The sequence below is a fragment of the Echiichthys vipera genome (genome assembly GCF_963691815.1).
Source record: "Echiichthys vipera genome assembly, chromosome: 10".
In the NCBI taxonomy this organism is placed as follows: Eukaryota; Metazoa; Chordata; class Actinopteri; order Perciformes; family Trachinidae; genus Echiichthys; species Echiichthys vipera.
This window is the reverse complement of record NC_139835.1, coordinates 25,894,897-25,913,676: the sequence shown is the minus strand read 5'-3', so window position 1 is coordinate 25,913,676 and position 18,780 is coordinate 25,894,897. Positions and strand designations below refer to the sequence as shown.

The 18,780-nt window shown below is 41.4% G+C and overlaps 1 protein-coding gene across 2 annotated transcripts in view; it reads left to right on the top strand.

The window, feature by feature from the left end:
* The first annotated feature begins 6,699 nt into the window (after positions 1 to 6,699).
* sema5ba (sema domain, seven thrombospondin repeats (type 1 and type 1-like), transmembrane domain (TM) and short cytoplasmic domain, (semaphorin) 5Ba) overlaps positions 6,700 to 18,780 on the top strand; it is a 133,540-nt gene continuing 121,459 nt past the window's right edge. For both annotated transcript variants that reach the window (XM_083921325.1, XM_083921324.1), the window contains exon 1: positions 6,700 to 6,730. The gene's annotated coding sequence lies outside the window, so the exon portion shown is untranslated. The remainder of the gene's footprint in view (positions 6,731 to 18,780) is intronic.

Genomic DNA, 18,780 nt, shown 5'->3' with positions numbered 1-18,780 from the left:
TTGGAGCCTCGGGCTTCTTTTAATGGAGGTGCCACTTAATTACCACAGAGAACCTCTTGAGCTTAGTGAGCAATCGGATAGAAACACGTACACATGACACAAGGTCTGAAATTGGTTTTGAAGAAAGGAACACATATACTTACAGTAGATACCAATTACAGTATATAGATGGAAGAGTGCATGGACACAAATACCTGCACTGTCTACATTTACATTAGCAATGCTTTTATTCCCTCTGGGGTTTTTACACTCAGCCCTTGTTTCCATCAACGCTGTTACTTTTTAGTCATTTGTCACCACTCTTGCAATAAGACAAGTAACCTCTCCAATAACCAGGAGGGGGTTGTCTCTGACAACAGGGGGTGTGGGGTTAGAGGTCACGCTGTATATAAACAGGTGTCAAGAGCGATGATGGAAAGCCAAGGACACATGAAACTGGGCTGGAAACCCAGCCGGTAGAGACGTAGGAGGACTGAGCTGAATAACAAGGGTAATGGATGACTTTGCCTGTCAACGTGATGCCATGGTTTCAGGTTGTGCAAGTTAAACCGTCTCATCTGTGAGCGACGACCTTTTGGGAAGCTGTGTGTGTGTGTGTGTGTGTGTGTAGCCATGTGAGACTCTGGCCTCTCTGATGTTTTATATTATTTAACTAATGTAATTGTCATGGTCTCACTCTCTCTCTCTCACTTTGTCTTTCAAGTCCAGTGATTCTGTGCTATATACATGAAATTGACATGACTTGACCCGACTTAACTTATTAGTGTGTGATGTTAACAATGTAAAGGGTAAAATTCCATTCATTTTATACATAGACAAGAGGACTGATAGTTGGAGCACTTCCAAGGCTTGGCTGCGCTGATAACCACGATAACCACAGGCAAACCACTTGTTGCCAACCGAGTTGTCAAATTACTGCTATGTTCATGTTTCCTTTCTCTTTTTTCCCATGAGGCTATGCTATTCTTGTCTTACACACAAGTTTAGAGTATTTATTTTCTTGAACTGCTTAATCTAAAGAAAGTTGAGAGTTGTGCACTGGGTTGTTCATGCCTTCTCCCGAGGTGACTGGCATAAGCATGTCAGATGTTTTATACTCCCATAACCTATAACTTTGGACTTGGACACTTTCTGCATTGTTGTTGGAGCAGACTGAGAACCTGTGGCTGTGGTATCTCGTTTGCACTCACCATAGTGTGACTGACTCGCACATCAATGCACATGTTGGGCTAACCTTAGTGTTGCTATTGACGGATAGCTAAAAGTTCACATGTGTTTGTGAAATTTGGTTTTCATGACGTGCATCGATCTACATACCATATGTATGTGCTAGTTCCACATATCGCACTGTCGAGTTACACTAAATCAGTGTTTCACAATCTGTTTTCTGGTTACCCACTTTTTTAAAAATGAAAAACCATCATGACCCAAAGCACAATAAGCCTCGTCTTTAAATCGGGAAATTGTGAATTTGTGCATAAATTAACATTTCGTACTGCCATTTCCTGATATTATTTTTTAATAAGGAAGGTAAACCTGCCATTTGGAAATGATATGGAGATACAGTATATACCATCTCTGGGAACAGCTGCCCTGAAAGTGAATGACAGCACTAGTTGAATCATTACTAATACAAAAGATGATAAACTGCATCACAGAATATGTGGTTCCTAATAAAAAATTCAAAGATGCAAGCAACCTGTGGTTTGTTTTCCCACCATGCTTGGGATTGTAATGGTTTAAGTGAAGAGCCTTTGTTTTCCAGATCTGTTGACAGAGTGTGATTGCCCTTTTCTATATTCTGATCAGTACTGGATAATGGCCTTTGTCTGCCCTGCATGCATTGTTTGCCATGTGCAATTAACTGGTTCAAAACCTCTTTTTTGCCACAATCTGAATTAAGTACCTACAGCGGTTTCACATTTGATGGCACAGGAACTACAACTGTTCTAATATACAGTAGTGGAGGCACATTGTTCTCAGCCACGTTGGACTGCCAAGCATATACCAACTTATTGCTGTTTGTGTTGGCCAGTTGGAAAGTGACAGCACATAATGCACAAATAATGCTTGGTAATTTAGAAACATTGCATGGTTTATCAAGCAGACTCAGTGTTAACTTTGCTGAATGTGAGTGGGCAGAGAAGCAGCACAGCTGAGCAGAGAAAGGCCGAATGTGCTCTTCGTCTTTGTTACTCATTGTGTGGAGGAAATTACCTGTTTTGCTGGATGATTATTAATTAAATAATTATAAGTTTGAAATACTTTGTGTCTTTTATCTCATCTGTAAAGGTTTTAATCAAATAATTATGAAGTATTGACTGAATTTGTTTTATTTCTAAAGTGAAGTCCGTGTTGACAGACATTACTGACATAAACAAGCATTCAACTGCATCAGAAATCATTAATAACTAACTCTAGCTTTGGTCCTTGTTAGTCAATCAGGAGGAGTTGTATCTCTTTGTGGAATCGTTCTTGGTCTGATGTTGGTGCTGGTGTATTAGTGTAATCGTGCCACATGTTCTTGAGTATATTTGCACAACAGTCGATTATAGAAACATGCAATGATTTACTTTTTATCCTGCAATTTTTACTGAAATCAGCCCAAAACTTGCAGCTCTTGAATAGACACATAATAATTAATGAGACGGCAACTGCTAGTTTTTCTCATTAAATATTAGCGTGCATAATTTAAAGAGTTGTCATTAGTGCTGGTTGGTCAGTTAATCAATCAGTGAATTGACAATTGACAACTATTAAGGTCAGTGGAATAACATTTATTGCTGTCCTTGAATTGTATCGAAGACTTAGAACTATATTATGTTTGAAAGCAAAGTGTTTAGGCATTGCCATTTGAATTCCATCCACGCAGAACTAATGTCGTTAGTGATCGAGAGGAAAGATCAGGGACAACACAATCTTACTGGTGAACATCAGAACATAACAGTGAGTCTTCTGTTCTTGTCTCAGTGTATATCGTGCAGTGTGTCCTTGTAAAAAAAAGTTTGTTTAGCACCAGCACCCTGCTTTAGTCTGATGTAAACTGGAAAGCTGCAGGCAATAATTCTCTCCTAATTAGACAGATTTCCTTTACTACCCTGAAGGAGGAACGTTCAACTGCTCAAGTATACTGTGTGAAGTGTGTGTGTGTGTGTGTGTGTGTGTGCGTGTGTGTGTGTGTGTGTGTGTGTGTGCGTGTGTGTGAAGTGTGTGTGTGTGTGTGTGTGTGTGTGTGTGTGTGTGTGTGTGTGTGTGTGTGTGCATGTGTGTGTGTGTTAAACTCTGTGAGTTGTGAACTCCTGCTGTTTTGTAAGTTGCCACTTTACCTACATCCTGCTACGTCTTCATTAAACTGCCTGATTCAGTTATCAGTAACTGGAGCTTAATTAGGACAATTTGATTTTCACTGCTGGATCCCTTGGCGACCGTTGATAAATGCTTTTTATGGACAGATATGAGGGAGAAGCGCTGCGGCAAGCTGCAAAAGTTTTGACGGACCAAAAGAAAGTTACAGATTGGAGCACAGGAGTGTGATCTGAACCTCATGACTACTTTGTCTGCAGCATGTTATTAGATCGTCCGCTGGTTATGGAGCGTCTCAAGTTCAGCACGCACTAGCGTACAGAAAGTTTCTATCTATCTATCTATCTATCTATCTATCTATCTATCTATCTATCTATCTATCTATCTATCTATCTATCTATCTATCTATCTATCTATCTATCTATCTATCTATCTATCTATCTGTCTATCTATCTATCTATCTATCTATCTATCTATCTATCTATCTATCTGTCTATCTATCTGTCTATCTATATGTCTATCTATATGTCTATCTGTCTGCCTCTCTGTCTGCCTGTCTGTCTGCCTGTCTGCCTCTCTGTCTGTCTGTCTGCCTGTCTGTCTGTCTGTCTGTCTGTCTGTCTATCTATCTATCTATCTATATATCTATCTGTCTGTCTGTCTGTCTGTCTGTCTGTCTGTCTGTCTATCTGTCTATCTGTCTGTCTGCCTGTCTGTCGAAATAATTAGAGAATTACATGAATAAATTGCCTGATGACTGGGCTACTAAAATGCACATTATTATATTATCTAAATATCAGTGTTTCAGACCAGTTATGACGATTACCATGATTATCTCCAACATTTACCTTTTATTTCACAGCATTTGACCGGTCAAAGCAGCTAAAAAGCACAGGTAAAACAAATTCCTTTAACAATGGCTCAGTCTCAGGCAGCGTGCTCAATAACAGGACACTGGAATGAGCTTGGCTAAATTTAATGCAGTCATTTTTATCAATTACACGTCTGCTTTTCCTGCTAGGACATGCCAAAATATCTGCTGCAAAAAAGGAACATTAGTCATGCTAGTCACATTGCTCCAAGGTTGGCAATGTCAGTCTGTCAGTTCGTCAGGCTATACTGAAATATCTCAATAACCATGAGATGGATAGTTATGAAACTTGGTACAGGCGTCCATGGTTTCTCAGATGATGAATCATAAAGACTTTGGTGATCCTCGGACTTTTACTCCAGCACCACCATCAAGTTTGACTTTTGAGTGTCTCAACATCTATCGAACAGACTGCCATGAAATATCCTGCATGTTCCCATCTAACGTCATAATATTATTATCATTCTTTGTTTTACATATCTAAGAGAGTGAGCCATTTGTGTTATTTGTGTTCAGCCTTTGTCGTGATGCAGCTGCGTGTCAATAAACCTGCACTTTTGCAGGTTTCGGGTTTAAAGACGTGTTCCTCAACAGTTCCAGTTGCAGATTCATTTTGAACCAGCTTTGGAGAACTAAACTAAATCCAGACTCATGACAAATCATCAATATTTTAATCGGTATAGCTCGATTATCATGAAGATAGTCTCGTCCGCCTGCCATTTCAGTTCTTACTTTATCTGCAATGTGTTTATGAAACCACAACTCTACAGTGTCATTTGCATCACGCTGAATGTCACATGCCTGTCAGTTATGTGGTCGATAACGTGTTACTGAATTTAAACAGGGTTGAATAGTGCCAGACTTTGTGTGTGTGTGTGTGTGTGTGTGCGTGTGCGTGTGCGTGTGCGTGTGCGTGTGCGTGTGCGTGTGCGTGTGCGTGTGTGTGTGTGTGTGTGTGTGAGAATAAAGAATAAAGAGAATAAAACCATAGGTCACAGACTAAGTAGTTTATGAAGATTCTTCCTTCTCACTTGCTGCAGTGCAGAAAGCCTGATCCCACACTGACATTGGAGATTATGGGGGAGTTGTTTTTTTGTTTGAGCGGACACTTCCTGCTGCTCAGTACTACATTTTCAGCTTAGCTCCATAGAAAATCCTCTTTACTGCGTTTGTCTACCTGTCTTTGTGGATGCTCAGTCTCAGCATTGAGTCAAAGAATCTGGCAGAAGAACTTTCAACTGGATTAAACTGATAACAATACTGAGAATGAATTGTCTCTCATGAAGCAAAAATGCCAAGTATTCTCAGGCTCCATATTCCCAGATGTGAGAACATTTTCCTTTTTTCCTTTCTGATACCGACCCCAATTCCTGAACTTGCGTATTGAGTGATTACAGACAGACATGAATAAATAAACATAAATTATATTTTTTTGGATTGATGCATAGACTGATACAGATACCCGCATATTAGGCAGTATTGGACGCTTTTACAATACTGGCTGCTTTTCTCGGTTTTAAATAATTTTAAGTTGATGTGAATTTCCTTTTGCACTCTCGGTCGGACAAAACAAGACACTGGAAGACATCACCTTATATTCTTGGAACTTCTCATGGACATGTTTTTAATATTTCAGACATTTGATAGAATAATTGGCAAATAAGTTGGTTGAAAACACCAATCAGCATTTATCGTTGACAATTAGTCGCAGCCCTTAATACAACCAAAGGCATCTGCCAAGTGAATGTTCTACGTTAACCGTAACAATTAGCAGAAACTGGTGTGAATGCGCAGTTGATTATACTGTACGTCTAAGCAGGAGTGATTCGTCTTACGTGAACAATCCCTCTTTGATTCATTTTTGCCGTTCTATGTGTAACCGAAGAAAAACAGCAGCCATATCACAGCGGACACGGTTGACGCCGCTAGAGGGGTGGCAGGTCTGAGCTGCTCTTTCAGGTTGCCGTAGAAACCAACCAGGGCCATTTGTTCCAATTTGCTCCGTGGAGTTGAGATCAAAAAGCTTAGAACCAAAAGTGCTCTCTGCATATTAGCGTCCGCGTTTGATTGAACACAATTAGGCGCCTCATTTATATATATATACTGGTAATTTACAGTTGAACATATTTAGGTTTTCTATGTCACACAGGGTTTGTTCTCTAGGCTTTTAGGGTTTAATGCGTTTGAACTGTATTGAACTTTGTGGTTTGTTATTGTCCGGTTGGGCCTTCGCTCGATGTAAAGGCATCTTGCAGGTCCCTCTTTTCCTTCCTGCCCCCAACCACATGAAGTCTCAGTTTAAATGCCATTCCTGCTCCGCCTTCTCAGCTCCATTGAAAAGTTGGCGGTTTGTTTACGAGAGCGCCAGTACTTCTTTGTCGCTCTGCACTCTGCCTATGAGAAGGAGGTGAGCAGCTCGTGAAAGACTCACCCTTCCCCCTTCCATCTCTCTCTCTCTTCTTCCAGAATTTGAAAAGGACAGACGGCCCTCTCAGCCCCCGAGCTCCCACCACCCACCCCCCCACCCCCTCCCAAAGCCCTAGTGATGCTTAGCTGGTGAGTACACTTTAAACTTTTTCCTTTGAAACTGTTCGTGCACCTTCCATGCATGTCTTCGATTAGTTTCTGCTTTTACCTGAGTTTCTGCTTTTGTATTTGTTACGGAATTCAGTTTGTGTTTTTCTCGTGTGCTCATTTTTGCTGGAAAACTTCTCTCTGGTCTCTCTACAAAAAGGGACCGCTAATATTCTTTCCCTCTCATTGTCGCTTTCTTTAAATAACCCCCCCCCCAACCCCCCCAACCCCCCCAATCCCCTCAAAAATGGCCCTCTGTGGTAAAAGTTTTTGGGTGAAAGCTCTTTTCTATTCTGACGGAGTGAAGTCATTTGAAAAGCAGCGGCGAGAACATGGCAGCGGGGGCGGAAAGAAATGAGGATGAGGAGAGATGTGGGGGGCGACTGGTGGAAGGGCCTCATACAGGCTGCTAATGGACAGGTTTTTACCCCTCTCTCTCTAACTGTCGCTTTCTCTCTATTTGTGAATGTGAATCACTCTGGCGCAGACAGCCTTCAGCTTAATTGACACTGTACGGTGAAATCATTGTTCAGATGAGATTTGACTCGAGTGCACAATCACCTTGTGACATCATCTCCAGCAGGAAAGAGTGCGTGTATGCTATTAGTTTGGTTATAACAACAGTAAAAAAAATACCCTGAACACCCGAGGCTTGTTGTTTTTTAGAATAGTTTCAGGCATTTTTTATTAGACTACACTCAGGGAGGACATGTGAGCAATGCCATGCAACAAGCTCCCCAACCAGACACGATTACAAGGTCAGCATCTTAAAGCCTGTCACTCATAATTTTCCTATTTTTACCAGTTTTATACCAATATATTTTTTTTAGGGAACCAGACTAGTTTCAGATGTTTGTTTTGTGTGGATTTATTGATCTCATGCATCCAGAACTCAGTGTATTTTATCCTCCAAAAGGACTTGTTTCCAGGGTGTAAACAAGATCCTTGTGTGACGCGGACGGCTCAAAAAGGGCTTTCATTTGGACCGATCATTGGTGTGGAATGTGTTGAGTACCCCCTCAAAGATATGGATCTTATTACAGAGTGTTGCTGTGAAAATATACATTTCTGTATTATTGATTGTTCTGAAATATTCAAAGTGAACATCAGGTGCAAAACTAGATATAGTTTACAATGTTGCCCAACACAAAATGCCTGAAATTAGACAGAGTTGACAGCTGTACGTACAGATTGTTGAAGGTCAGTAATGGTTTAGGAAGTTAGTGTCCTTTTTGATAGACTCACAATAACAAAGCAAAGGCAAAACAACAACAGCAAAAACCACACAACAAATATGAACCAGACATTCTTGTGGACTCGACTGTCAAACAGTTCATGAAAAATGAAAAATGTTGTGTTTTGTGTAATTATTTAATGTGACACATCTAAATGCTGTACATGAATCTATGACTTCACAGTATCAGGCTTGTTTGCATTGAAATGACATAATTAAGACATATGTGGACGAATAGCTCTTACACATTCTGTCCCTTCTTCAGGCATAATTAGACATCATATTAATAAACATGAGAATACTGAGCAAACATATTGCCCGAAGCCATGCTGTTATCTGTTGATGTCCAAAAGATTTTTTCTCATGTCTAGAGTTTTCGAGTTATGCAAGTAAAGCAGACTCAGATTACAAAAAAATGTGTATATGTACAAAGCATCCATGCTCCACAAATAACATAATCATATGTTATCAGTTACCTTTCTACTTATTGACTGCAGAGCATCAGAAGCCATCATTATTAGATGTTTTGGTAACAACATCAGGACCAAAGATATATATAAAATAATAAAAAAAGATAAACAAAGTCCATCCCCCGATCATGGCCTTGAATAAACCCATTTAGAGTGAGCGAGCATATTATGGAAACAGTTTATAAGAACCTGATAGAGAGCATTTTAACTTTTAACATGGCAATGTGGTACGGTAATCTAAACATAAAAGGAAGAAGCGAGCTGCAGAGAATAATGAACCTAGCCTCAAAAATCACAGGGATGAGACAGAAACAATTAAGTTGTATGTACAAGGAAGTGCTTAGGAAAAAAGCATCAAAATAGCAAACGATCGCTCTCATCCACTCAACAGGGAGTTTGAACTTCTTCCCTCTGGTAGACGGTACAAGGTACCAAGGGAAAATCGTAATATTTTTAAAAATTCTTTCATCCCGTATGCCATTGGAGCACTGAACACCATGTCCCGTTGATGCGGTTTTTTTTGTCATTTTCACTACTGTCCTGCTTTTTGCCCAGAGTGTTGCTGTTGTTGTTGCCTCCTGCTTGTTGTTTTTATGAGATCAAAGACAAATTTCCACATTGTGGACAATAAATGAAACCAAACCAAACCAAACCAAGATCCTGTTGTTTTTAGGATGAAACTGATTGAACATTTAACTTGTCTGGCCAAAACAAAAACCTTTTAAAAGAGCACAGGCCAATTCATCATGAAACGCACAGACCACTTCTGCTCCAATATCGCCCTCTTCTCTCTCTCGGTGTTTAATATCCCTGAAGGCCAGCCTTGGCATTTGCTTACATTTTGTTGTTCTACCCGCTTCCTCAGCACTTGCCTCCTTCTCACTTACTCTGCTCGATTCAATTTGTAGCCTTAATGTCTTTCCCTAATATGTGTCATTGGAGCAGAGCAGCGATACTCCGTCTCTGGTTTCTTTGAGGAAGCTCCTCTGGGAGGAGATCGGGGGGTCTAGTCGAAGTTGGCATGTTGTCTTCTCCAGCTCTGCTGTTGTTTGCTGATATTTACTTCAAGGTGACAATAAGCCGGAAGAAAACAAGCTCCATTCAGGCCAATAAGAGAGAGAACGGGTGGACTGACGGAGAGAGAGACCTATAGAAAAGGGGGGGGGGGGGGGGGGGGGCAGGAGACTCATCCCTGGATGGGGGTTCTCTGTAAAGCTTTCTGTTTGTGGCCCCTAGGGCCGAATTAAGGGAGTGTCATTATCCCTGGCAAATTACCACGCTGCCTTTGTGGTCCAGCCACGGTACATTAGGGTGCCTTAAAACGTGGCCGAGCCGTGCCCATTCAGCTCACAAAGAGAGGGGCCGCTGGCAGATCCTTGGCCTGGCTCACAGAGGAGGCATTCACACCACAACGGGGGGTGGTGACAGTGGTGACGGTGGTGATGGTGGTGACCGTGATGGAGAGGGTCTCCTGAGATGAGTTAAAATCACTCGGGCCAAAGCTGATGAGACATTGTCTTAAGATGCATGCCAGCGGATGATGTCATCACTTGGCTTCATACAGAGCGTGGAAATCCGGGATCTGATAAGGAGACTCATAAACCTGGTTTCCATGCCAGTTCTATCAGACCTACATATTCATCCATTACCCATACCAGGACTCGGATCCAGCCTTTCACTGGACTAATTGCCAATTAGCCGTGTAGCAACAAATCACCAGCTTGCTACAAATTAGCTTGTTTTTCCTTCACCTTTTGGAGTTTCCAGTGGCCCCCACGAGTAAACTAGCTGAGTCTCATGTGCAAGTGTGCACAGTTTAACCGTATATTACCTGAGGACCAATACGCTGGACTGCTTGTTTTCGGATATCAAATTTATGATAAACCAACAGAAGCACCTGCGTGTGACTGAATATGATTAGAAGTTTTTTTTTTTTTCTAACATGCTTTTTTCTAGATGCCACCAATCATTAATAGCTATGATTAGGTACTAAAACAATAAGTCAATCAATCCTTTAGTCCATCAACAGAAAATCAATCAATCTCAATTTTAGTTATTGATCAATTATCACTATAAAGCAAATATGACAAACTTTCTCGTTGCACCTTCTAAAATGTTAGGAATTGTTGCTTTTCTCGGTTTTATTTAATTAGAGTTTTATATTTATTTGATTTATCTCAAAATTTGCTCTTGGCAGTTTTTTATTTTGCATTATTTGTATGTAAATCAATTCATTTAGAAATTGTTAGTTACACTTGTGTAAAATATGTCTTTGCACTTACTTGAATTGGTCTCTTTTCTTTTGATTTAATCTTATTTCTATAATCACTTTCTCACTTTTTTATTGTCCCAATGATATGAGTTTAAACAATGATAGTACTTTAAACAAGGAGATGTTATAAACTCAATTTAAAGACTAAAGAACTATTAGCCTCCCCTTTATTTTGTGTATTCACAGCAGTTGACTGGAGTACAAATGGACACTTATATGGCCAGCTGCGGTGCAGGAGGTAGAGCACGTTGTCATCTAATCACAGGGTTCAGTCACGGTTCCTCTCGTCCACATGTCAGAAGTGTCCTTGAGCAGGATTGCTCCTGATGGTCAGGCCATCACCGTGCACCGTTGCTGGCTTTTGTAAAGCGCTTTGGATGTATCAATGCTCTCCATTTACAAACGTGTTTATTGTTCTCAAAGGCCTCTGGATCCCCCTTGCTGGTTAATTTGCTGAGAATTTGTTGAGAACACTGGTCTTTCTTTAAGAAGTAAAGTAATGAGCAGGTGCACAGTTCAGGGACGAAGAAAGAACTGGGGATGCATTGTTTGACTAGATCAACGCTCTAATTTTCCGGGGGGTCATTTGAGATGATTGGATCAACCCTGGTATCTTTTAACGCCCCATCACTAAGAGGAAGAGTCCTCAAACGTTTTAAGAGCTGATTTGAGAGGGAAGGACACTTTGAGTCTGTGTGAAGGATCTCAGACGTTGCAGAGTGCTTGCAATATATAAATGTCAGTTTTGGATTGCATTCGCTTTGGTGCGAGTTAAGTCTTCAAACATTAGCAGGTAGCTCAGACTCAATACAGAGCGATTGGAGTTGATCCTCTGGGGCTGAAACGGTTGAATCGACGCCCATAAATTCAGAGTGCACCGTGAGCTACAGCATAATGTCAGAAAACTTGAATGAAAACTGAATAAGAAGGCTGCTGAAGGCACTGTAAAACTCCTAGCGTGTGAAATGTTTGTTCTTGGCATCTTGCCTTTATTTATCATCTCATCAACTGGAAGCTTTACCTCAGCGATTGACGTCTCCTTCGTTCTATTTTTTCTTCCCTGATAGTTGTGAGATTACATCACTTTCCAACACTGTTTCCCTTTCGTTTTTTTACAAACTCCCTCTGCTGAAGTACACGAAGAAAGGGAGGAAGCTTTTGTCCAGGGGCCGTGGTGGAAACCCTGAGCCCGTAAATCCTGCACTGATCTTTGGATCATTAAGCTGTGAGCTCCGAGTCCTTTGGTTCTTTATCACCAGGCCTGGATCCCAGTCCATAATGGAGGCTAACTGGCTAATGATTAGCTGTCTTCTGCAGCTACTTCTGAGCTGGCTGCTGCTTCCTCTGCCTTTCTAAACAAGCGGAGGCAAAGAAAACATATAAATCTGACCTCAAATACATTCTCTTTTCATTCGTCCAGTTAATTATATTTCAGCTATTGACATTATTGTGGAATGTAAATGGGTTATTATTGTGTTTTAAACTACTCATGGCCCTGAAAATTTGTACAGCTAATGATGTACTAGTGCAAAAGAGACAGTGGAGAGGGCTGCCCACATGTGCTTGGGAATTTGACAAACACTATTTACCTCCTAAGTGCTGCTGCAGAACATATTTCCCTTTCTCTAAATAGGCTTTCATTCATGGAGCTGAGAGGAAGATGATTGGCTTCTGGGAGAATAAAGACTGAGAGGCAGTGTTGTGGATAATAATCGCCTGTTCTCATTTGATTACTTTTGGTAAATCTGGAACTATGCAGGCATGTGAATGTGATACAGCTCAGACTTTTGGAGTAAAGAGAAAATGGCAATGATCATAGTGTCTTTATGTACAAAGTTACTTCGAATTACAGTAAGTAGTTTTGAAAAGAGTCCATGTAAGGCAAGCTTTGTGAGGACATACAGATCAGGTCAGCCTGGGATCTCATCGAGCACAGGAATTGATCTTTGTCTGTTGATCACAGCGCCACAGTATCTCCCAGTGGGAAGGTTTGCCTTGTTTAGCTATTGAAAAGAAGATCGTTGTGCTATTGCATTTCCATTATTTTTTTTGTGAAAGAACTTTGCTATTGGCAAATTCAGCCAAATCTGGGATAATGTTCAGTGAATAAGATCAGGGTTTTTTCTTCTGCCACTCTTTGTCATCTCAGCCACAAATTCCGTCCGTCTTCATCCAAGCAGTGCTCGGACATTGTTCCAAAACAGTTGACACAAACTTTGAAAGAGAGACTGAAGGCGCACTCACACTGTCCGTCCGTACCGTGCCCTGGGCTTTAGGGTACTTGTCCCCCCCCCCCTCGGGCAAGGCCCGTTTGTACTCACACAACCTGGGCCTTGCGCGAATGCTTCTTGCTGCCTATACGTCATCACGCCGTAACACGTCACACGTCACACGCATTGATCGACGAAATCACAATGTGTCGCTTTGTTTACAAATCTTTCCATAGATCTAGGAGTTTTTGTGCGTCTTGTCGACTGTTTTTGAATATTTTCATCCGACCATACACCATACCATCGTACACGTGCGCGCGCTCGTGCTCGTACATGTGCAAACGTGCTCTACAAAAGCCCACCTCTCTCAGGCAGGCCGTTGCCGGCAAGCTGGCCGCAGCTAGGCGCGGTGCAGTTGCACTCACACTGGTCGAACGAACTAGGCTTTACCTGTAAAACCTGTTTGGGCACGCTAGGATAGACAGTGTGAGTGCGAGTATCAGATATTAAAAAGAAGTAACCACTGTATCATTTTCCTTGGCCTCCGTGCTGCTCGCTAGTCTTTACTAACCTTGTTTTCCTTCATGTTTTGATGACCAACGAGTCACAGCAGAAAAAAAGAAATCTAGATTCCATGACCTATTTTTACCAGGTTTTCCTGTGTTGGTGAGAAAAAAGGGTAACAGGTCCATCCACCACACCCTCATCTCTGCCTCCCAACATAAAGTGGACACTACTTCCTGCGTAACTAAACGTGTGTTTTTTACCGCCAAAAATACTGGCCTTAGAAATATCTATGAGAAAAAGCAAGAAGTCTAAGCTGATCAATCACAGTTCTCTTTGGTCTGCACTCGGTATTCCTGTAGCTGTACAAATGGAGCCCATAACCCCCCTAATGCACAAGTATAAACCCTGCTGTAATGTGTTGACGTCCCTAAAATCCTATTAGAAACCCTTGATTTATTATGAGCTAAACCAGCCTTACCTGAATCTGACCACAAAGCAGAACTTAACGGTCCCCTCTGTCAGATTTTTCACTCAGTGGGAAAACCACTTTGACTCTCCACAGCGGGTCGGTTGTGGGTTCCTGGCTCTAAACTTGCTGTTTGCTGCTTAATCATTCAGTAAGGATTAGTGGCACTGTGTGTTTTCTAATTATAGACCTGGACTGTGCACTCTCCTCCTCTGTGGGGTCAAATCTAGCCCACCAGGCCCTCAGCCAGCGGCTTACTCACAGCTACACTCGACTGCTACTTTCACACATTTATTTTCTGTGTGGTTAACGCGCCATCTTTCTCATTGTTGTTCTTTATTTTTTCTCCGTGGTCTCTTTTTTGTCTCTGTGTTTCTCTCTTTTTCTCCCCGCTCTCTTGTTTGAGCTCACAACAAAGACTTTTCAGTTGGATAAAATAAAACTCAGTGAGGTAGCTGTCGAAATAAATCACTTCCTGAATCAAGGAGGAAACAAGGGAGAATTGCCTGAAAGAAAAGGACACCGAGCCTTTTTTTTCACACAATCAATCAGTTCATTCGCACGTCTTTTCGCATCTTTTTTATTCTTGGAGAACAATCGGTTTGATTAACCCCCCCTGGGAAAGCTCATTATCCATTTCCATCACAAAGGTACTTGTTTGCACTTGAAACACATGAGCAAAAAAACTTTGATCAAAGGGAAATATAGATGCCCAGGAGCTCTGAAAGTCAACAATAGAAAGAAATGATGGATGCCAGTCTAAGCTTTAGCACCCGTTTACCAACAGGATGTGTATCCTGCATCGTTGATGTCAGTAATGTGTTTTTGATTACTGTCACTTATATGTGTCCGGTCCATGAACAGGGATGCTTAAACAGAAGTATATGAGTTGATCGATGCCGAAGTTTGAGATCAAGGTTGGTTTTTTCTCTGTTGTCTCCTCTGATGCCCACTGACTAAAATGCAAAACGGTGTGGCTTGAATTATTATTTATGAGTTTATTTTTGTTATAAAACCCTGTTGGGGGTTCAATTGTTAAGCCGAATCAATTTCATATCTTCAAGGGAAACCTAGGAAAGGAATCAATTCATTTTTAATCAAAGCACCTTGTTAAGCAGGGGTCCAGATCAGATTAGTGCGAATATTTTGCCGTCAGTCATTCGATGAGCCTGTGATGTGGAACCACGTGGTGGCTGTGAGATAACCGTATGTTCTTTGGAGGAAAAAAAAATCAATTATTTACATCATAAAATTTGTTTATGACGCAAATGTGTTAATTAAAGATGAAGTCGGTAACCTTCTATGAAAAAAAAATATATTTTTAATTTAATATTTGCTGGAACTGTCACTTTATCCTGACAGCATAATAGGACAGGTGATCTGTGAAAAAGTCATGTATCGCTACTCCCACCTTCTGCTGCTGTTCCTGCTTCCAGAGCCCTCTCTGTCTGCTTCTAATGGCATCTGGTAGATTACACTGTGCCTGACCTTCAACAACCACTCAGAGCAGCGGGGTCTATGACGCAGTTTCAATGACTGCTCTGAACTCTGATCAAACTGTGAAGCTAGGCAGCGCTGAACAAATATGACTCAAGATTATGTTACTGTATTACCTGTAAGTATTTCATTAACATATCTGAGTGAACAAAATGAGAAAGTTTGTGACTAAGTCAAACCAAAACCAAGCCCCACCCACCGGCCAACCATCCGGACAAACTCTCTTGTTACAGTAATTTTTCTGAAAAGACTTTATGCGAGAAATGGGCAATACAGCAACAGGATCTTGATTGTTTCAGTTTGATCAGAGTTAAGCAGTTATTGATGCTGTGTCAGACACTCCTCGACTCCAATTGGTTGTCGGTCGGGCGCAGTTGAACCTTAAAAAATCGAGTGCTAGGTGCGGCTGGTGGCTCAGTGGTTAGAGCAGTCGCCTCATGTAGAGAGGCTGAAGACCCTCGAGGGTTTGACTCCAACCTGTGGCCCCTTTGCTGCATGTCTCCCCTTCTCTCTCACCCCATTTCATACCTGTCCTCTGTAATAAAAAGGCTTGAAAAGCTGCCAAAAAAATTTAGTGCTTCAGATGTCCTTTCTTGGATCTGCTCTGACCGCAATCAGTCTTATCAACCGCACATTCGTGGAAGCCGCGTGTGGCGTGAATGAGGCATTAGGCTGCACATATTCCTAAACAGATGTACGCGTTGTTTGTTTGCATAAATGGCCAGGCATATAAATGGAGTGGAAAGATAGTGAAGATGGACAGATAACGAAACTGTAAACGTAGACACAGTATAATTTGAGCTTTTCCCAGAGTGAGAGGAGAAGACTGATATCAGTGTGTTGAGTACACGTTAGGTATAGCTAGATAGAGATGGTTTGGGTTGTTATCAGCTGGGTTTAACCTAACTTAGCTAAAAGACAGATACCCAATTTATACCTTAGGTCATGCTGTACGGTACCTCGCTGAGGTTTGATCACAACGCAAGCCAGACTACCTCCAGACGTGGTCCGGTTGATCCGATCCCAATCCAATCACATTATGTTCTGTATGTATTTACACCGGGCATTAATATGTGTTTTTCTTTATCCAGGGAAGATATTCAGATACAGATCCGACGTTAATACCAGGTGAAAGTGACAAACACGAAACAACACAATTCAAGAACTCCAGGGTTTATGTAGAAGAGAGGGATTAGTGTGAAGGTCAGCAAATCACAGTGTTTCAAAATGTTAAAGCCATGGACACATCTTCATTTTCACATTGTCACTTCACAACCTGCTTTTGTTCTTGTTCACGCTTGTCTTTGGATTGACTCTGTACGCACTCTTGTACAAACACTAAGGGCATTGGACTTAATTTCAGCTTCTCACCTAGTTATGCCTCCTTTAAAAAGATACATTCACTCCAACATATCAAAATGGGATTACGTGTAATCCTTGTTCTTGTACAGGATGACCTCTTTTTGGTAGAATACGGTGTCTTTGCAGAATTAATTACTGTGAGGTCTAGGAGATTCTCTGTGTTTTGGTTTCTTCTTGTACCCCCCCCCCCCCCCCACACACACACACACACACACACACTAACATTATGGAGCGAGACTGACACTGTTCTCTGTGAAAATTGAAGTGTGGAACGATAACAAGACACACACACACAGACACACACACACACACAAAAGAGCTTTTATTGAAAATCGTGGCTACATTAGACTTCACATGCCTCATCAATTAGTTAATGGTTAGGCTGGTCATTAGGCCTTTGGAAATCTTTCTCTTTGTTCAGGTGACTGATAGTTGCAGTCGGAAAAATACTCACGTTGTTCCCCAGAACGTCTCTTGGATGCTTAGATTCTGGCACATTATAAATCCATCCACATACGCTTTGATGAAGATATCCATTCTGCAGCTTGCACAGCTCAGCTTGAGCAAACTGCTCATTTACTGAGCTAATGAGGAAATGAACAAACATTTAAGGAATCACTTGGTTGTTGTATTTCATCAAGAAAAGAAGCTACATTTCTCTTTCTGCTGATTATATCACAGTAACAACACAACACGAGGGCGATGGCTCCCTTTTGGAAGGATAGAAATGGCGTTGAAGGCGTGTTGTGTATCAGGGCGGTAAACACCGCCACCAGTGATCAGACTTGTTTTCATTTTCCTCACCAGATTCCCCGGCATAATGCCTGGGTCACGCATCAAGAAGACTGTAACGAGAAATTGTGTTGTGAGACCACATAGCAATTAAAAGAGGATACAAGATGTTTTTTTTCCCCTAATTACATCACAATGGATTTAATTATAGCTGCATGTTTTGCAAAGCAACAGCGTCAGGCTTGATCATCTGTCTTTTGTTTATGACAGGATGTTCCCTCGCTCTCTGGACTGTAATCAGTGTCACACTCGGATGTGGGAACCAAACATTGGCACCATTTGGGAGATATAGAGGAGTTTATGAAATAGAACAAATGATCCGATGCAGCCTTTATTTCCGTCTGTGTTTGATTCTAACATGTAACTGTCTCCAAAGAATAGAAATAATTTAACGTAATGATCTTTTAAATTATAACTTAATGATCGGTAACCACTGATGAGCTTTGCAGAATGATCTCACAGAGAGATCGATCAAGGCGCTCATACTTGTCCGTCCACAAAGTTTGAATTCTTTAAATCTAAACATGCACAAAGAGGTGCTTTTTCCTAGAAAGTTGAACCTCTGACAGTTCAAAAGCATTGACAGCTTACTGCTCCTGCAATCTTTACTCCCCAACATTTCCCCTTCCACACCTCCTTCCTGCCTTCAGTCTTTGTGTGAACAGCAGGGTCTGACAGCCCCGAGCTGAACAGTGTGGAGTTTGTGAAATGGAAATAGTGTTGTTGTTGCTTCTAAACGTCTGACCACTTTATCTCTAATGGTGTGTGTATGTGTGGTTGTGTGTGCATGTGTGAGACATTGTTTGACTGTATCTACATGTGTCCAGATTGGGAGATGGACCGCGTTTGTCGGAGACTCCATCTCCGCTGACAACCGGTGATCAGATTATGCTTTCCTGTTCTGTATGCAAATTACCAAGCACATCACTTCCACAATGTTTCTGCACAAGCGGCAGAATTTCCCCCGAGGACAGTGCAGCGCATGGGCCATTGTTATGATTGACAAAATGTTGCCTTGTTTTCCTCGAGGGCCCATTACGTCCTCTATAGCCTCTAAGTTGCAGATGCAAAAATGCAAGGATCAGTACTGTTAAAATCTACAGAAGGATGTCAGTTGAAGAAAATCAAAACACCAAATGGAGGAATTATCCTTTGGGAGAATGGTATTCATCCCTCTGGTAGAGTTAAGAGACTTGTTGAAACCATACCAGTGTACAATGAA